This window comes from Siphateles boraxobius, unplaced genomic scaffold (assembly GCF_051911475.1).
Source record: "Siphateles boraxobius isolate OS27281-9 unplaced genomic scaffold, OSU_SipBor_1 29, whole genome shotgun sequence".
NCBI lineage: Eukaryota > Metazoa > Chordata > Actinopteri > Cypriniformes > Leuciscidae > Siphateles > Siphateles boraxobius.
Window position 1 is genome coordinate 2668525 of NW_027508908.1, and position 20917 is coordinate 2689441.

Here is a 20917-nt window from a genome sequence, read left to right on the forward strand (position 1 = left end):
CTTTATAGTGGAAAAATGTTCTTCACACACTCCTAAAACTAAAGGTTCCAAAAGCGTTTTCGCAGTGATGTCATAGGAGAACCATTTTGGGTTGCTCAAAGAACCGTTCAGTGAACCGTTCTTAAAAGAGCCATTTGTTTTTCTAGAATATTTTAATAATAAAGAACATTTTGTGGGATTGAAATGTTCCATCGATGTTAAATGTTCTTCATGGATCCATCAATGCCAATAAAACATTTACCTTTAAGAGTGAAAAAAATGGTTATTTTAGGAACGGATTTCTGAACGGTTCTGTGGGGAACCAGAAATTGTTCTTCTATTGCATCTCTGTAAAAACACACTTTTTGAACCTTTATTTTTAAGAGTGCATAAAGACTTAATTCTAAGGAATTTTTGGTTATTGGAACATTAGCCTATTTCAAACGTTGTTGAAACGTAAATTTTTATGTGTGTGTGTGGGGGGGGGGGGGCACAGCCTAGTTTATGACCTTCCAACTATTTTTTGTGGGGGGTAGCCTATGGTCAAGTCACTAAATTTAAAGGCAGTCGAATCAGAAGCGCCATGGAAGCTCTTAGTCCTTACAAGTGTATAGGCGGTGCCACGAGGAGTGATGATGATCCCGTTCAGCCGGTGTCTCGTGCCATCCTTCAGATTCTGTCACTTCTGAAACGCCACAAACAAGACCCAGCGGCCCATCAATAATACAAGAAAATGCATCATCACAACCAACCTTCCAATACAAAAGGCGTAGAATCAGATTACCTTGTTATTTTAAATAAAATAGCCTACGATTGCATACATGCATTTAGAAAGGGTTTCAAAGTTTATCCCCGAAATGACTATATTTCTTCAGACTTGGAGAGAGATCTTCCCTCTATACACAGAGCCATACATGAGATATAAGATTGTGATTAAAATACATAAGCATTGATAGAAATTGAGAACATGTTGAACAGTAGAGCAGCATATTTCACAAACCGCAGTTTCCAGCGTACGAATAATCCTCAGATCTATAGGAGAATACGTCACTGAACTACATAATTCAGTTTACAAAACAATAATAAATGTTACTGTGGATTCCTAAATAATTTCCCAAAATGATCTGATACAGAGAAAATATAGGCCTGACTCTGACAAATCTTCATTTCAAATAAATCCAGCAGGGTTTAATGTTTGGACATGATTATATTGTTAATATAATGGTTATTTTAATTCACCTTTTAAACGGGTTTGATCAAATGAAATACACATAATTTAATGACGGACACAAGGATAATAGTGCTTCATTTCCCGGGGCAGTCAAGCATTGTCTCTTGTATTTATTTATACATTTATCCTACTTTTTATTTGTGTAGCCTAAGATCTGAGGAAATTAAATGGAAAAAATAAATAACTAGGCTATATGTTGTTGATTAATAGTGATATAATAAATAAGACGTTGAATAATTTTGTTCCTGTTGTTTGGCCAAATGCTATATCTTAATAAATCATAAGATGATATACTAAATAATAATAATACGTTTTTAAACAATATTTAAATAAGCGTCTCGCATAGGCTACTTTATACTGCCTATTTTTTTAACTCTTTTTACCCACTTGCCAGATATTCTAAAATAAATTAAACTGTTAATTGATCAAAATAAAAACGATTTAGTATTTTATTTAACTTACAACTGCTCTGATTGTGTGGATCAAACAAAAGCGTTGCTTTGTGAAAGAGTAAAATATTTTGCATTAGTTTAGCACTATACTGCATTTCCGTATAAATTGATTAATTTCTTAATTTGTTTTATCCTTCATTATTGATCAACATTGATTTCGTTAGTTTATTAAATATAGCCTATAATTAGCCTACGGTTTTAAAACATTTCTGAACACTGTAACAAATAGCAAAGCTTAACAAATGGCCTGAGACTTACCATTGAATTAGTTATTTTAATTAAACACAAACTAAAAATAACAATTCGTATTGCAAAATAAATTAGCCTAGGCTATGATTTTTTAATCATAATTATGATAGGCCTATTCTAAAAGAGTACATTCCCGTTCAGTGCAGCTTGCCAAACAGAATTTTAAACCCATTAATGTCTCACTTTAATTGTGTAATATATACAAAAATATATTGATCAAATAATATATATAGCAATAACATAATGTTGCGCATTTATTGATAACTATTATTGAAGAACAATTTAATCAGCTAAATAAACCCAATAGCCTACATTTATGTATTTTATCAGTGTATTTTACCAAAATGTTTATAAGAACAATGACTTAAATTAATTTTCCATGAAAATTGTTTAATAGTGAAATTTGAACTTCAAGGGGAAATTGGTTAATTAACGTGACCATATCAACAACAAAAAAACAGCCTATTAAATAAAACTGTATCTTGCTATAATAAAACACGAAGGCTATGGGCTAGATTATATTTGGTAGCCTATATCATATCACGATTGTCTGCATTTATTACAACATAAAACGACTCGCATACAAACAGTTCTGCAACCATTTGAATCTCTTCGAAAATATGATCGTTCACACCCCAACATAAATGTGTCCTTTTTAACTGTTCTGTGGTTTTATACGTCGAATAAGCCTAATTAATAACTTCAGCCATAATTATGAAGACATGTAAATTGAACATAGCCTATAGGCCTGCGCTTTCATACAGCTATACCGACAATAATTCAGCCTCTGTTTTGATCATCAAACATTTATCAGCTTGTAATCGAATTCTGTGAACAATTAAATCCCCGATGTGAGTTTATTGCAACGAGTGGCCGAGGAACGACTGACGGAACTGAAAGCAGAACTTCTCTCTGTGAGAAATCTTCCCCAGTGGCTCTTTTTCACACGGAACAATTAGAAGCAACAGTAAACTTCGTCTTTAACGATCGAATAATGCGTTCCAGGTCGAGTTTGGAGCGAATCGGACTCGCCGTTAATTGCGCTCGCACGGCGCGGGAAAGAGTGAGACCGGCGCGGGTTCAGCATCACTGAAATCCCGGTTAAAGTTAACGAGAGTCTAGCGCTGCCCTGCTCGCCACAGCACCTCTTAATATGACCGCAATGCAGCGTAGGCGGTACCACGCTGTTTTAATACCTGGCAGAAGACAAGACAGCAGCTGTAATAAACTACAGTTTAAAAGGCTCTCACTGAAGCACAGAAGCGCTGAAACCTGTGTGCATTTGACCCGAGTGGACCATGAACAGTATTTATTTGTATTAGGGGTCACTGCATATTTGGTGTGCTCAGATATGAACACTTAATTACACAGCATGAAAACCTATGTGTTATTAAATTATAAAATAATCTACAGGCTACTTGATCCATTAAATTCTGTTTGTTACAGTGACCATATGAAGACTGCATCACTGTAAAACAAAAAAGTTGCTGCCTTAAATTTAAGTGCAATCAACTTGGATGTTTGAACTAAACTAAGTAATTCCAACTTAAATTACATTAAAAGGATTTTTTTTTAAATTATACTTGTACTTAAAATGTTGAAACTTGTTTTGATGAGTTAAAGCAATGTAAAAACATGTTGTCATAACTTATGGATCATTTAATTTTTTACACCCTGATGTTGTCATCAATAATACAAAAGCACAATGCGACACTGTCAGTGTAACAATTACATGCAATACAAACAGTCCAATGTACACAACTATAACAAAAATAAGAAATTCCTTAAAAATTCCTTTCTTGCAGAGATTTTTATGAATGCCCTTTTCCTCAAGTTAGAAGACAATCACTTTTTATTTATAAAATTATTTATAAAAATGAGTTGTAATTATAATTCAGAGAACAGATCATAAGCATTAAAATAACTTAATTACAAATGTGTGCCAGTTTTCTTAAACTGGGGAAATTGTTTTTACATTTATTAAAAAATTACTACTCTAAATTATTTAATAATACACTAGATTTAGTAAAAACATTACTTGTTCCAATATAAACAAATAAACCTCTTTAACAAGACAGGTTGGTCACAAATAAGACCGGGCAAGTAATGGCTGTAAAATACATGACTTAAGCAGCTGATGTGTAACCATTTTTTATTTTTTGTGAGAGATAGATGAAAACTGCCATATGAGCCTCCTCTCTTGTTTTAATCTCTCTCTCGAAGTGCCGTTTTGAATTACAAAACATTCTCTCTCTTTTTCCCCCCCGCCGCTTCTTTTCTTGGTATTCTGTAACGGTCTTCTGCTGTTCATTTTAAGGAGAAATGGATGCCTGAGTGAAAAAAAACAAAAAATAAGAAAAACACAGTTACTCCCAAGCAACAAAGTGGCAAGAATGCGAGTCTTGGCTTCAGCTGCTGCTCTTAACATTTTCTCATCTAAAGGAGGACGTTTTTCAGAAAGTGCAAATGGATTTACGACAGATCTGACACAAATTGGATTATAATTCACTGCAGGACATGTGGTCATATCCTGTAATAGTATGTAGCCTATTACTGGAAATGGAATCGACATCATTTTAAATCATAAACTAAATATAGTTTGATTCTGAGAACGAAAGGACTCAGAAATGGATTCACCCTCATTATGTGTCCTGAAGAACCTTTAGAAACTTTCTACACAGCTCAGGTGACCAGCAGCAGTGTGTGTGGTATTTAAGTGAGGGGTGTGTCAAGCGGTTTATTTATCTCCCGTTCACCACCACAGGCCTCGTGGTCTGATAGCTGTAGATTTGCCTGGCAACCCACAGACCACAGTGAGGGCGCTTCGGTGCGGATAACCATATCTTTATGCAGAATCCTGGTCTACAACAATCTGAAAAAGAGTGGTTTTGGTGTACGTGACCTGAGCCTCAACATGCACGCATGACAAGGCCAATGTTGTTTGGTCAAACGTCAGTGTAGACCACAAAAAAAGGGAAGTTTCTTCCAGTGTTATATGTCAAAGAAGGATTATGACAAAGAATAAAAGGTTCACTGCTGTGACTTCAACCTATTGCATCCTCCAAACTACTATTTACAAAGAATCCCAAAATATATGAATGCTCTCGTTGGTCCAACGACCGAAATTTGTATCCAAATCTCTTACTATTTCTTTCTTAGCAAAGCCACAAAGACACACTTTTTTTACACACACACACACACACACACACACACACACACACACACACACACACACACACACACACACACACACACACACACACACACACACACACACACACACACATACACACACACACACCTTCATTTAATAATCTCACTTTGCTTTAACACGTCTGTTTCCCACACAGCCTGCTTTAACCACATGGCACATTTTCCACCTCTACAAGGGCCTCAGAAGAACCCTCTGAAATGAAAGTTTCAATTTGTGTCATTTTGAAATTTCAGGTCATACTTTCCATTGCAGTGTCCATGTTCTAGTGGAATTACATAAGCAAATAGTGTAATAATCCTCCCACGAACAACGAGGACATTGTTATTGTTGCATAGTTTTCACTATTACATGTTAAAATGTATAACATGGCCACTGTAGTGCACTCAGTTTTTGCATTCATTTAACCTAGCGTACTTCCATACTGAGCATACTTAATCACATACTTCCCTCCTATAGCAGGCGAAAAACAGAAATAAGTATGTCTGAATTCACAGTACTCATAAGAGAGTAGGTAAAAAGTACCAGGATTACTGACTTCTTCCGGCGAGTTTCTTAAGTGTGCATAAGATGGGACTCTTTACAATCCCATGAGGCCACAGGGGAGGATTTATGAATGCCAGTGAAGCGACACAACTGACGCTGGTGGGTCACATGATAATGACAACATGGTGAATGTATGCTTGAATTACATTCATACTACACACACATACTGTATATAGAGCGTACTTTTTTAGCGGTCGTGAAGTAATTACTTAGGTACCTGCTCAAGAGAGTAGGTCATTTCAGACGCAGACGTATTTTTTGCAGGCCAAAACCTGGAAACTAGCATTTTAACTCTTCTGGCTCCAACATCCTGAAGTCAATGGTGTTTTTGGTTAAATGCCTGAAATAAGTTCTGTGGTGAACACAAGCTCAAGATATTTTCATGTTTTGTTCCAGGGCATAAAATATGTCAATAATACTCTCTTGTGGTCTTTTACTTGTCTTAAGAAAGGCAGTTGTTAACAAGTGTGCGAGTTTGTCGAGTATATTAAAACTTTGGAACGGGTAAACTCATCTTGTCCGCTTTCACTGCCCCATAGTTTATAATCGCACTCTTGCAAACTATTTTAACTCACATTTTCAGGGAAAACGTTTTTTAAATTAAGACAGAAAAGCTTAGTGATGGTGACGTTGAAGCCTACGTTCAGCTTTTACCTTCTGCCAATTGTATTTGGGCTTCAAAATTAATAAAAACCGTGAAGTTTATCATGATGAACAAAACTTTTGTTGGTCACTGAGCTTATTTTCTGCAGGAATCCAAAAGCCAATGGAAAAATCCTACTTGTTTTTTTTGTCGAGGGAACCAGGATGATGCAAACTTGTGTTTTGGCCTAAAAATATACCACTGCAACGATGGACTCTTCAACCAGCTGAAGACCAGGTGCATCTCATACAACTCTGACTGTAATCGTGGTAAAGTTCAATCTTAACCCGAGGCCTTTCTGTGATTAGCTAAGCCTGGACCACCAGCAACTCCACACAAACGATGTTCCTTAAAAGCCAAATCATGTTCTGTTGTACTGGATCACCGCAAAGTGACCTTATCAGCTGAGCACACTGCCCGTGGCGTTTGGCCTGAGATCCGCCTAGGGTCACTGCATATGCCTGGCTGCTCTTCAGGCTAACTCGTGTCCTTTACTTACAGCTAAAGCCCACCAGACAAACACAACAAACCATTCTATGCCACTGAGGACAATTTAATTCATTTAGTTTGAGATCTTTCTAAAAGTTGTCCCAGTGCCTATGAATCTTCCTGCCTCTTACTAGTCTAATGCATGAGGTTGACCAAGAAGCCAATTATTTGATGACAACATGCGTTCTCATTGTCTCCGTTGGCCCTTGTTACCTCATTTCTGGAAGCCCCTGCGGTGCAAGAGGTCAGACTCCTGGGTGGACGCCACCAATCCAGTCGCTGTTGAAGAGTCGAGGGCGTTGACTTTGGCTCTTTGGGGTCTTTCAGAGCCGAGGGCATTCGGGGCAGATGCTATAGGGGGTCATTGGCGTGTGAAACAGGATCGCTGGAAGCAGGACGGCCACAGTACTGTGTGCATGTGTGTATTCTGGGGTCAGATTTATGTAGATTGCAAGGACTGTAGAAAGACTCATACACACGCATACATTGTTATAATACAAATTAAAAAAACTAAATATGGTTTGGCGAAAACCAGGTAAAAATGGCACAAAGATTAAAACCTTTCTTCGATAAAAAACTCTAATTTTGTAAAAAATATCTTCAAAAGTCTCAGGCAAATTCCAATTACAAACAAACAAAAAGACGTCGTCATAGGAGATGTTTTTCACAATGTGTCCTTCTGTTTTACTCCCAACCATTATTCATGAAGCATTATTCAGATTTGACTCAAGGGCATACAGTGTTAACACGGCTGTTTTACTCTTGGCTGACTGTAGCTTTGAAGCACAGTACTTGGTGTGCAACAAGGCAAGAATTTGTTTAATAAAGACATTTTATAGATAAAGTTTTGTTGAGTTTGCTACTCCTGACTGGGAGGCTTTTGTTTTAAACATTTTTCTTTCTTCAATTTTTGGATGACGTCCTGTTTAATTCAAGCCTGACGAATTCTGCTTGTTTTTCACGGCCTGTTTTTCCTTTTCACTCTTATTTTACCCATCTCTCTTCCCTTACAATACCTGGCCTTTACATCTTTCTTTTTGCTTTGCCTTTATGTTCTCTCTCCCCCATCTGTCTTTTAACGGTTTAGATTCTGTCGTCTTCTCTTGGGTTCTTACTCCATTTCTCATCTCTGTTTTGTGAGCTTTAGCCGTTTTCTTTCCAGTTCTCCATCTGACCCTGATTACATAAGTGATTCATATCAATCTGAATTTATGAAGGAGTCATACCTGTATTGATCTGCTGTTGTTACATCAACATCCCAGTATGTTATTTCAGTTGAGTTCTACCTCGTGGATTCCTGACAGCAAGAGTCAAAGGAAAATAAATCTTCCAAGATTTCTGAAACATCAAGAACGTTGAGAAATTATAATTTCTTCTGGACTTTAATAAAACTGCAGCAGTACTGAATAAACTTACTATTTAAGGCTATTAAAAAGGCTGTAATTTATAATCTAGGACATTGAAAATATATAACCATATATGATCATAAAGTAGAATATAACAGATTTTATTTATTTAACTGTATAAAATATGCATTTAAATCTTTTTGTATAATTTGAGGTCTTAAATTATAGTAATTCTGCAGGCTTTTGTCAACAAATACAGATATACGAAATTTATTTGAATAGTAAGGATATGTATATATGTTACATTTTATAGTCATGTAGAAAACGCTTTGTTATAACATAAATACAAAAAGAGCTACAGAGGAGAGCATGAGGACAAAAACAACGGATAGTTAATTCTTTGGCATTAGTGAGAATCATTTGGCAATAAAATTTCAATGAGACAATGAATATTTATGATGACTTGCTGAAACCACACACACACACACACACATACACACCCTCCAACACTTGGTCACAGCACATGGAGAGCCAGCTGTTGCCGGATGACCTGGGCATCTGCCCTCTCAGATAGGAAGAGATTACAAATATCAGTCGAACTGTGACAGAAATGATTGGTGGTGTTTTATTACTGTCCCTGAACCAACCAATCAATTTCTCCACCTTTTTCTGTCTTACTCAATGTCTCTCTCTTGTTCCAGTCATGAACAGTTATGAACTGCGCTTTAGTATGTATATGCTATGTATACATCTTGTTTCTTTCCTTGCCACTTCCCTTAATTTCATTAGTATACTAAGACACACACACACACCGCACACCACACCCAGCTTTCTCTCAGTCTCATGAGTGCCAGTGCCCAGGCTGTGATGCCAACAGTGCAAAACTCATGCCCAGACCTTCTGCTGCCCCAGATAGCACACTGTGTGTGTGTGTGTGTGTGTGTGTGTGTGTGTGTGTGTGTGTGTGTGTGTGTGTGTGTGTGTGTGTGTGTGTGCGTGTGTGTGTGTGTGTGTGTGTGTGTGTGTGTGTGTATGTGTGTGTGTGTGCAGATGCAGAGGACAGTGGGGATTAGTGAATAGATCTCTACATGCAGCCTGCTTCACACACGCAAGAATATTACTTAGTAAGTTAAATGCTCCCTTATTGTCTTATTCATCATTAAATAATAATAATTATTATTATTATTTCGACAAATATGATTTAAATGACATATGTCGCTTTGCATAGAAGCATCTGCCAAATTCATAAAAACATACATGGGGGTCACCATGTTGAGGTCACATGACCAACAATAACTACTGATTATAATAAAATATTATTTTTACTTTATACAGTATAGAGCTTTTTGTCAAAAAAAAAACAAAAAAACAAATAAACTTTTGAGCAGCAAGTAAGTAAACAGAAATAAACATTTATTCACTTGGCAGGTGCTAGCATCCAAAGCGAGTTGCAATGCATTCAAGGTATGCATTTTCAGGTTGTGTTTTCCGGAAATCCAACCCGTGACTTTGGAAGAGCCATGCTCCACCAGCAGAGCAATAGGAACTATAAATATATACAAAAAAATATGACACCACACACAGCAGAAAGTCTGAGGCGATGAAGGACAGGTTACGCACCTGCATGGACCTCCAACAACACATGAAAGTTGACACTCGAGAGGCAGTGCTTAAAACCTATGCATCCACACCAACAGGTGTCAGTATAAAGACAAAGAGACAACGAGCCTGTGAAACATATCAAAAACTTCCTGATGAACAATAGATAAAACAAAATATATATACAAGCAACAATGACGCACAGACTGATAGACAGACAGATAGATAGATGGATAGACAGAATGAGAGACAGACAGATATAGACAGATGGACGGGCAGACAGATAGATAGAGACAGATTGACACAGACAGAGACTGATAGATAGATAGATAGATAGATAGATAGATAGATAGATAGATAGATAGATAGATAGATAGATAGATAGTAGGGCTGCACGATTAATCGCACGATATTGTTATGCGCATCTAATCAGTAAAGCCGGTTCCTTGATTAGTAGTAAATCACCTTCACCTGCTTTCAGATGGAAGATATGATGCAGATATGAGTGTTAAATTAACACTCACGAGTTTTAAAGTTAATGAGATAATTAAGTGATTAATTTAGTGATCATTGAGCATTATTGAAGACACCTGATGATAACAAGCAGAATCACTGAAGGAGAAAATCTAAAATTGTAAGCCACCGTTATGGCGATAAGTGTTTGCTTTAGTTGGACTCTTGATCCTTATACTTTAAGTTTAAATTTTGTTTGTCTGCTGTTATTGATTTATTACAGTCAAATGAACAAAGACAAGTGTGATCTGATAGTGTTGGTTGTGATTTGACATAATCATGCTGTGATCTGAAAAAATGAAACTAATTAAATGTTCTGCTCGTCACCATTGTTTATTTTTTTACAACTTAAAAATCCTTTATATTATATCTCAAATTCTGGATATTTATGCAGAATCTCAGTTATGCTGTAACCAACAGCATAAATCACAAACATTTAGTTCAAATGATGAATGTCTACAACCAACACCATTAAAACATTTTTTTCTTTGTTCATCTGGAAGTTATTACTCAGATACAAAAGCTGAACAAAATCTAAAGTTATTAATATAAGGGTCAAGACCCCAACTAAAGTAAACAATCATCTCCATAATGGTGACCTGAAATTCCGGTTTTCTCCTTCAGTGATTCTGCTTTATGTGTCTTCAATAATGCTCAATCATCACTCAATTAGTCACTTAAATATCTCATTAACTTTAACACTCTTGAGTGTGGACTCATACACTCCCAGGTGTGTTAATTTAACACTGAGTTTTTGCTGCGTACAAAGAGCCGTAGTTAACTGACAAGCTGAGCAATATCGCATTAAATATCGTTGGCGATATGGCCTCGATTTGAACGCGATTTGGCTCAGCTTGTCAGTGAACTACGGCTCTTTTCAGTATATGCCGCTCCATCAGAAAGCAGGTGAAGACGATTTACTACTAATCAAGGAACCGGCTTTACTGATTAGATGCGCATAACAATATCGTGCGATTAATCGTGCAGCCCTAATAGATAGATAGATAGATAGATAGATAGATAGATAGATAGATAGATAGATAGATAGATAGATAGATAGATAGATAGATAGATAGATAGATAGATAGATAGATAGATAGATAGATAGATAGATAGATAGATAGATAGATAGATAGATAGATAGATACAGACAGATAAAGAGACAAAGACAGAGAGATAGACAGACTGACAGATAGAGACAAAGACAGACAGACAGAAAGATAGATGGATACAGACAGACAGATAAATAGACATAGACAGACAGAGAGATAGACAGAGGCAGACAGGCAGATAGATAGAGACAGACAGACAGACAGACAGAGAAATAGACAGAGACAGGCAGATAGATAGAGACAGACAGATAGACAGACATACACAGAGAGATAGACAGAGACAGACAGGCCGATAGATAGAGACATAGAGACAGACAGACAGAGAGAGATAGACAGACATACACAGAAAGACAGACAGAGAGACAGATAGACAGATACAGATAGGCAGACAGATAGATAGAGACAGACAGATAGATAGAGACAGAGGGACAGACAGACAGATAGATAGATAGATAGATAGATAGATAGATAGATAGATAGATAGATAGATAGATAGATAGATAGATAGATAGATAGAGACAGACAGATAGATAGAGACAGAGAGACAGACAGACAGAGACAAAGACAGACAGAGAGACAGAGAGGCAGACAGATAGATAGACAGAAAGACAGACAGACAGATAGATAGAGACAGATAGACAGAGACAGACAGATAGATAGAGACAGAGACAGATAGATAGACAGACAGAAAGACAGACAGACAGATAGATAGAGACAGACATACAGAGACAGACAGATAGATAGAGACAGAGAGACAGACAGACAGATAGATAGAGACAGACAGACAGAGACAGATAGATAGATAGACAGACAGACACAGACAGACAGATATAGAGACAGACAGATAGATAGAGACAGACAGATAGATAGAGACAGAGAGACAGACAGACAGACAGACACAGATAGACAGATATATAGAGACAGACAGAGTGACAGCCAGATAGATAGATAGATAGATAGATAGACAGACGGATAGAGACAGAGAGACAGACAGACAGATAGATAGATAGATAGACAGACAGAGGCAGACAGATAGATAGAGAGAAAGACAGACAGAGAGAGACAGACTGACAGATAGATAGAGACAGACAGATAAAGAGACAAAGACAGAGAGATAGACAGACTGACAGATAGAGACGAAGACAGACAGACAGAAAGATAGATGGATACAGACAGACAGATAGATAGAGACAAAGACAGACAGAGAGACAGATAGACAGACAGAGACAGAGAGATAGACAGAGACAGACAGGCAGATAGATGGAGACAGATAGACAGACAGAGACAGAGAGATAGACAGAGACAGACAGGCAGATAGATAGAGACAGAGAGACAGACAGACAGACAGAGACAGATAGACAGAGAGATAGACAGACATACACAGAAAGACAGACAGACAGATATAGAGACAGATAGACAGAGACAGACAGATAGAGACAGAGAGACAGACAGATAGAGACAGAGAGACAGACAGACAGATAGAGACAAAGACAGACAGACAGAGAGACAGATAGATAGATAGATGGATAGATAGATGGATAGATAGATAGACAGACGGATAGAGACAGACAGACGGATAGAGACAGAGAGACAGGAAGACAGATAGATAGATAGATAGATAGACAGATAGATAGATAGAGAAAAAGACAGAGAGGCAGACAGATAGATAGATAGACAGACACAGACAGATAGATAGACAGACAGATAGATAGAGACAGACAGAGACAGACAGATAGATAGATAGAGACAGAGAGACACACAGACAGATAAACAGACAGATAGATAGACAGACAGACAGACACAGACAGACAGATAGATAGAGACAGATAGACAGATACAGACAGATAGATAGAGACAGAGAGACAGACAGATAGATAGAGACAGACAGAGACAGACAGATAGATAGAGACAGATAGATAGATAGACAGACAGACACAGACAGACAGATATAGAGACAGACAGATAGATAGAGACAGAGAGACAGACAGACAGACAGACAGACACAGATAGACAGATATATAGAGACAGACAGAGAGACAGACAGATAGATAGATGGATAGATGGATAGACAGACGGATAGAGACAGAGAGACAGACAGATAGATAGATAGACAGACAGATAGATAGAGAAAAAGACAGAGAGGCAGACAGATAGATAGATAGATAGATAGATAGATAGATAGATAGATAGATAGATAGATAGATGGATAGACAGACGGATAGAGACAGAGAGACAGACAGACAGACAGATAGATAGATAGACAGACAGATAGATAGAGAAAAAGAGAGAGAGGCAGACAGATAGATAGAGAGAAAGACAGACAGAGAGAGACAGACTGACAGATAGATAGAGACAGACAGATAAAGAGACAAAGACAGAGAGATAGACAGACTGACAGATAGAGACGAAGACAGACAGACAGAAAGATGGATGGATACAGACAGACAGATAGATAGAGACAAAGACAGACAGAGAGACAGACAGACAGACAGACAGACAGAGAAAGAGAGATAGACAGAGACAGACAGGCAGATAGATGGAGACAGATAGAAAGACAGAGAAAGAGAGATAGACAGAGACAGACAGGCAGATAGATAGAGACAGAGAGACAGACAGACAGAGACAGATAGACAGACAGAGAGATAGACAGACATACACAGAAATACAGACAGACAGATATAGAGACAGATAGACAGAGATAGACAGGTAGACAGATAGATAGAGACAGACAGATAGAGACAGAGAGACAGACAGACAGATAGATAGAGACAGACAGATAGAGACAAAGACAGACAGACAGAGAGACAGATAGACAGAGACAGACAGATAGATAGACAGAAAGACAGACAGACACAGACTGACAGATAGAGACAGACAGACACAGAAAGACAGACAGATAGAGACAGACAGAGACAGACAGACAGACAGACAGATAGATAGAGACAGAGACAGACAGATAGAGACAGACAGAGAGACCGACAGACAGACAGGCAGATAGATAGACAGACAGACACAGACAGACAGATAGATAGAGGCAGACAGACAGATAGATAGAGACAGACAGACAGATAGATAGAGACAGAGAGACAGACAGAGAAACAGACAGATAGATAGACAGACACAGACAGACAGATAGATAGAGACAGATAGATAGATATAGACAGACAGAGACAGACAGATAGATAGAGACAGAGAGACAGACAGACAGATAGATAGAGACAGACAGATAGATAGAGACAGACAGAGACAGATAGATAGTTAGACAGACAGACACAGACAGACAGATATAGAGACAGACATATAGATAGAGACAGACAGAGACAGACAGACAGAGACAGATAGACAGACAGAGAGATAGACAGACATACACAGAAAGACAGACAGACAGATATAGAGACAGATAGACAGAGACAGACAGGCAGACAGATAGATAGAGACAGACAGATAGAGACAGAGAGACAGACAGACAGATAGATAGAGACAGACAGATAGAGACAGACAGACAGATAGAGACAAAGACAGACAGACAGAGAGACAGATAGACAGAGACAGACAGATAGATAGACAGAAAGACAGACAGACACAGGCTGACAGATAGAGACAGACAGACACAGAAAGACAGACAGATAGAGACAGACAGAGACAGACAGATAGATAGAGACAGAGACAGACAGATAGAGACAGACAGAGAGACCGACAGACAGATAGATAGACAGACAGACAGACACAGACAGACAGATAGATAGAGGCAGACAGACAGATAGATAGAGACAGACAGACAGATAGATAGAGACAGAGAGACAGACAGAGAAACAAACAGATAGATAGACAGACACAGACAGACAGATAGATAGAGACAGATAGATAGATAGAGACAGACAGAGACAGACAGATAGATAGAGACAGAGAGACAGACAGACAGATAGATAGAGACAGACAGATAGATAGAGACAGACAGAGACAGATAGATAGTTAGACAGACAGACACAGACAGACAGATATAGACACAGACAGATAGATAGAGACAGACAGAGACAGACAGATAGATAGAGACAGACAGACAGATAGATAGAGACAGAGAGACAGACAGACAGATAGATAGAGACAGACAGACAGATAGATAGAGACAGAGAGACAGACAGACAGATAGAGACAGGTAGACAGAGACAGACAGGCAGACAGATAGACAGAAAGACAGACAGACACAGACTGACAGATAGTGACAGACAGACACAGACAGACAGATAGAGACAGACAGAAACAGACAGATAGATAGAGACAGACAGAGACAGACAGATAGATAGAGACAGACAGAGACAGACAGACAGACAGATATAGAGACAGACAGACAGATATAGAGACAGACAGACAGATAGAGACAGACAGAGACAGACAGATAGAGACAGACAGAGAGACAGACAGACAGACAGATAGATAGACAGGCAGACAGACAGATAGATAGAGACAGACAGATAGAGACAGAGAGACAGACAGACAGACAGAGAGACAGACAGACAGACAGATAGATAGACAGACAGACACAGACAGACAGATAGATAGAGACAGACAGAGACAGACAGATAGATAGAGACAGACACAGACAGACAGATAGATAGAGACAGACAGATAGATAGAGACAGACAGAGACAGACAGACAGATAGACAGACAGACAGATATAGAGACAGACAGACAGATAGAGACAGACAGAGACAGACAGATAGATAGACACAGACGGACAGACAGATAGACAGATAGATAGATAGATAGATAGAGACAGAGAGACAGACAGACAGAAAAACACAGATAGACAGGTATATAGAGACAGACAGAGACAGTCAGATAGACAGACAGACAGACAGACAGACAGACAGACAGACAGACAGACAGACAGATAGATAGATAGATAGATAGATAGATAGATAGATAGATAGATAGATAGATAGATAGATAGATAGATAGATAGATAGATAGATAGATAGATAGATAGATAGATAAAACTAGTACCCTCTCTAGTCTGGAAGTAGAAGTACAAACAACCACATTCACCAAACTGATTCACACACACCTGCAGCAGGACGCCTTTCAGCTGCGGGACAGACTGTATTTTATCAACACAGAACACAATGTACGGGTTAAAGGGATTTGAGACGTTGGTTCATTGTATCTACAGAGGTATTGTGTTAGTTCAGCGCTGGTAAGTGAATTAAAGGGCATTAGAGCGTCCGGCACTATGAGCTTCACATTAGCTGCTAACTGAGAGCTGCGTCTCACAGGAGGAAAAAAAAACTCAGACGACGCCAAGAGTTAGAGAAAACGTGTGAGAGGGTCTGTCTGTCTGTGTGTACGAGCGAGGAAAGTGTGAGAGAAAGACTATTAGTTGACGCTGTGATTATCAAGGCAGTTAAAAGCATGGCACTGCCTCAGTGAGTGTGTGTGCGAGTGTGTAAAGTGCCTGGCGCGAGGTGCTAATTTAGAGGAATTAAAGAGCACTAGACAGGGCGCTTTTGTGGCAGCAATTCCTGGTCTAATCTGCCTGCGCCTCAACGGACACACACACAGAGAGAGAGAGAGAGAGAGAGAGAGAGAGAGAGAGAGAGAGAGAGAGAGAGAGAGAGAGAGAGAGAGAGAGAGAGAGAGAGAGAGAGAGAGAGAGAGAGAGAGAGAGAGAGAGAGAGAGAGAGATAGGGCACCAGGCCCATATCACTCCAGGCTATATGGAAAGCTAGAGCTAGAGAGAGAGAGAGAGAGAGAGAGAGAGAGAGAGAGAGAGAGAGAGAGAGAGAGAGAGAGAGAGAGAGAGAGAGAGAGAGAGAGAGAGACATATAGTTTTCGAAATGCACACTGTCTAATCCTACCAAGAAAATATTACAGTTCCTTTATTGTGCCGCACTAAAGTCTTGTTGGAATTACATTCTTAGCATGCTGTGGTTTTGTCTTACTGCTCAAATTGGTCCCCCAGCGATCAGCTCGAGCAATCATCATCACGCCACAACAAATGCACTTTCTTCACCGTGGCTTTGGTAAGAAAGTGTCTGCCAAAGCACATAAATGTAAACACACACCAAATTTAACAGAGTAATGAGGTTGATTTCATACAGGGTTTTCAAACTGTCGTCAGCAGCCGAGCCACAGCGCACTACAGGGAATGGAGAAAATACAAAAATGTGTTTTAACAATAAAAAATAATAATAAATCGATTTTTATTTATTTGTCATATTTGTTTTATGTTTTTGAAAGAAGTTTCTTCTGCACCAAGGCTGCATCAAAAACACAGTAAAAACTGCAATATTGTAAAATATTATTACAATTTAGAAGAACTGTTTTCTGTTTGAATATATTGCAATGTAACGTAAAATGTAATTAATTCCTGTGATGTAAAGCTGTACTTTCAGCATCATTATTACTCCAGTCTTCAGTGTCACATGATCATTTAGAAATCATTCTAATATGATGATTTGATGCTCAGGAAACATTTATGTTTATTATCAATGTTGAAAACAGTTTTTTTGTGGATTCCTGTGGATTCACAGATTTTAAGGATTCCTTGATTAATAAAAATGTATTAGTAAAAAAGAAATCTTTTGTAACATTATAAATATTATTAATCGATTTAATGCATCATTGCTAAATAAAAGTATTAGTTTCTTTCAAAATAAAAATCTTACTGACACCAAACTTGTGAAAAGTAATGTATGTTTCTGTGTTCAATTCTTATCTTTCCTGCAAACTGCTTGGGAATTATATTTATTGTGAAAAGCTCTATAAAAATTAATTTCTAACTGGAAAAAAGAATGTCTAGAAAATGATGGTAATTAATTCAAAGTTCATATTTTCGAAATTATTATGCATAATAAAATATTTAGTTCACCTTGCTTGTCTGTATTTTCTTCTCACATCATATCTTTCAATTCAAAGACACTTTTTTCCATGATAACCAGGAGCACCAACACAATACAAATAATAATTCAAAAGACTTAATTAGGGGGTAAAAAATATTCCTTGGTGGAAATCATTTTAAAATATAAACAAATAAACATTGAAATGGTATGTATCTTTATTTTCAAACTTATTTAATAACATCTTTGATTTCATGATGACAACTAAAAGCAAAAAAAAAAATGAATTTTGTCTCTTCATAATTTCACACTTTTATTTATGTTTATGCAGAGTATATGAATCTCTGAGAATGAAAATATATAGGCCCAGCTGATTCGAAGCAAGGTGTTACAAAAGACTATTTCAAAACTCCTGATTTCACATGCATACACACAGCGGTGTACATTTGAGCAAAATCTGCAGTTACAAGACCTCCGAGAGCCTCCAGTAAACTCAGACAAAATCTATATCCATATACAATAACTTTGCTGAACACCACAAATGAGTAATTGTGTCCACACACATTTCTCTGTTTGTTTGTTTGTTTCTCTTAACCCTCCCCCATCTCTTTTTAACACCCTATCAATTTCTCTGTACCCACTTATTTCCCTTAATATCTTTCAAAGGTTGCCGGGCAACATGTTGTTCTTTTTTAAGTTACCATGGCATTTATTTGGCATACGGTATCCTTTCTCACTGAGAACATGGGGGTTGCCATGGCATCGGTGGGCACCTTATAAAGCAAACTATTGTGTGTGTGTGTGTGTGTGTGTGTGTGTGTGTGTGTGTGTGTGTGTGTGTGTGTGTGTGTGTGTGTGTGTGTTGTAAAAGCCGATGCCAGGTTCCTTTAAGTCTCAGGCACTCTAGATGCCCAGAATGTTGAAAAATACTAGGCTGCATCATTATAACTACCACACACACAACTGCACTCTAAAACGTCAAAAGGCCCCACATTTACGCTCGTTTAACTTTTACGGGGTCATATTAAGATTTCTTCTACTTTCATGAATATTTTCACCTAAAACACACTGCTCATGTTCTGTCAGCATGCTTAACAACACAAACATCGTTTATTTATCAATATTTACTAGGTTGTTTTTCAACCCATGTTTGAGTCAAATATAGACAAACCCTCACCGATGGTTTACATTTTTTAAATCAAATTTAAATTGGGTTCACCCATATTTGACCCAAACATGGGTTGAAACAACCCAGCAATTTTCCGTGTCTTAACAACATAGGAACATTGTAAAAGACATTTCATAGATGCAAATTTTAAAGAGAGGAGTGTGATTCCACATTTAATAAAAAGTATAAAACGGAGGGTGATTCCGTTTGCTAAAGCCCATCTCTAAACCCAAGTTTCTTATAGTGAAATAGATATATAAAAAACTGTCCATTACAAGTATTATCTGTTCACACAAAATAAGCACAAACACACTTGTCACAGTATCATAAAATGAGACTGGGTTACGTTTTTGCAGATCCATATTAGGTTATCTGTAGGAAATTAAACTAATTTTCAAAATAACCTCTGGCGCCCTCTAGTGTATTTAAGGGTTTGATACAACACTCAATATAATAATAAATGGAATATCTTCTATTTTTTTTTAACAAAACGTTAATTAATTACAGGAAGGGTGGAGATTATTAAAAAGAATTAATTTGTGTAACCTATTCTAAACAAAATACATAAAGTTTTGATCAATTAAAGATTTGGTCAGGATGCCTAACCGAAACCAGCCGTTTATTTGTCTAATCGTGGTAGATCTCACATTTTAGCTTTCCCGACAACAGCAGAATTAAAGCGACAAAGGTAAACATCAAAGGGCAGACATGAGCCCGACCTCTGAGTCTGCAAGATCTCAGACAGGATTCACCGTGTCATAAAGGAGCACTGGGACTAATAAAGCTCAACACTTGCCGATAAACCTGCCGACTCCACCTGCAAAGAGGCCGCAAGTTTCAGTCACGTTTTTTCAGAATTGGCGCCAAAAACACTTTAAACTCGGTGAAATATAAAATAAAAAGGAAGTCATATGTTGTTATTTTTCTCTACATCGTGTAATGTGCTTAACCTTCAGAAAGTCAAACTGTTGTATGTGCTGATTTGATTCATATTTTGGCCTATTTGACCCTGTGGACATGCCATTTAAATGATATTTTCACACTATTTTTTACAATTTAGTACAGTTTGACTGGAAATGATCCACTAAAAAAAAATTCTGTTGGTCGGTGATATTTATCATAGTCTATATGTTTTTGTTTCCCTTTGCACATCATAACTTTTCCATTCAGACAATGTTTTTTTCTTGATAACTAGGAGCATTCAAAATAAGAACAATAACAAAATAAAAATATTGATTAAAAACAATTAGGGAAAACATTATTCCTTGTGGTGGAAATTAAGACAGAACTGAGGGATAGTCTTTTAGATTTTAAAATATAAACAAATACATTTTGAAATAGTTTTTATTCCATTCTTTATTCATATAATCATATCAAACATGTAGCCTAATGCATTTTATAACAGATTTTCATAGTTTCGACTGAAAGTATTGCTCCAGGACAACAAATAGTAGGCCTACTACTATAATAATAATCTGTAAAACATTAATGAAGAGATGGTATAAAGTTATAATGTGACCTTCATATATATATAAACTCTGG

At 37.5% G+C, this 20917-nt stretch overlaps 1 protein-coding gene and 1 long non-coding RNA gene across 3 annotated transcripts in view; one reads left to right on the plus strand and one right to left on the minus strand.

Moving 5' to 3' along the window:
* The window catches only part of LOC143753569 (tetraspanin-1-like), a 206383-nt gene that overhangs the window by 145745 nt on the left and 39721 nt on the right, over positions 1 to 20917 (plus strand). The window lies entirely within an intron of this gene.
* Positions 4065 to 17471, minus strand: LOC143753560 (uncharacterized). 2 transcript variants are annotated; one of them, XR_013207765.1, is made up of 4 exons: positions 17311 to 17471; positions 8027 to 8138; positions 7014 to 7185; positions 4065 to 4241 (listed from the first exon to the last, which is right to left on the minus strand). It is a non-coding gene; the product is annotated as an uncharacterized LOC143753560 (long non-coding RNA). The 2 variants fall into 2 exon arrangements; XR_013207764.1 differs by lacking the exon at positions 17311 to 17471 and adding an exon at positions 9767 to 9866.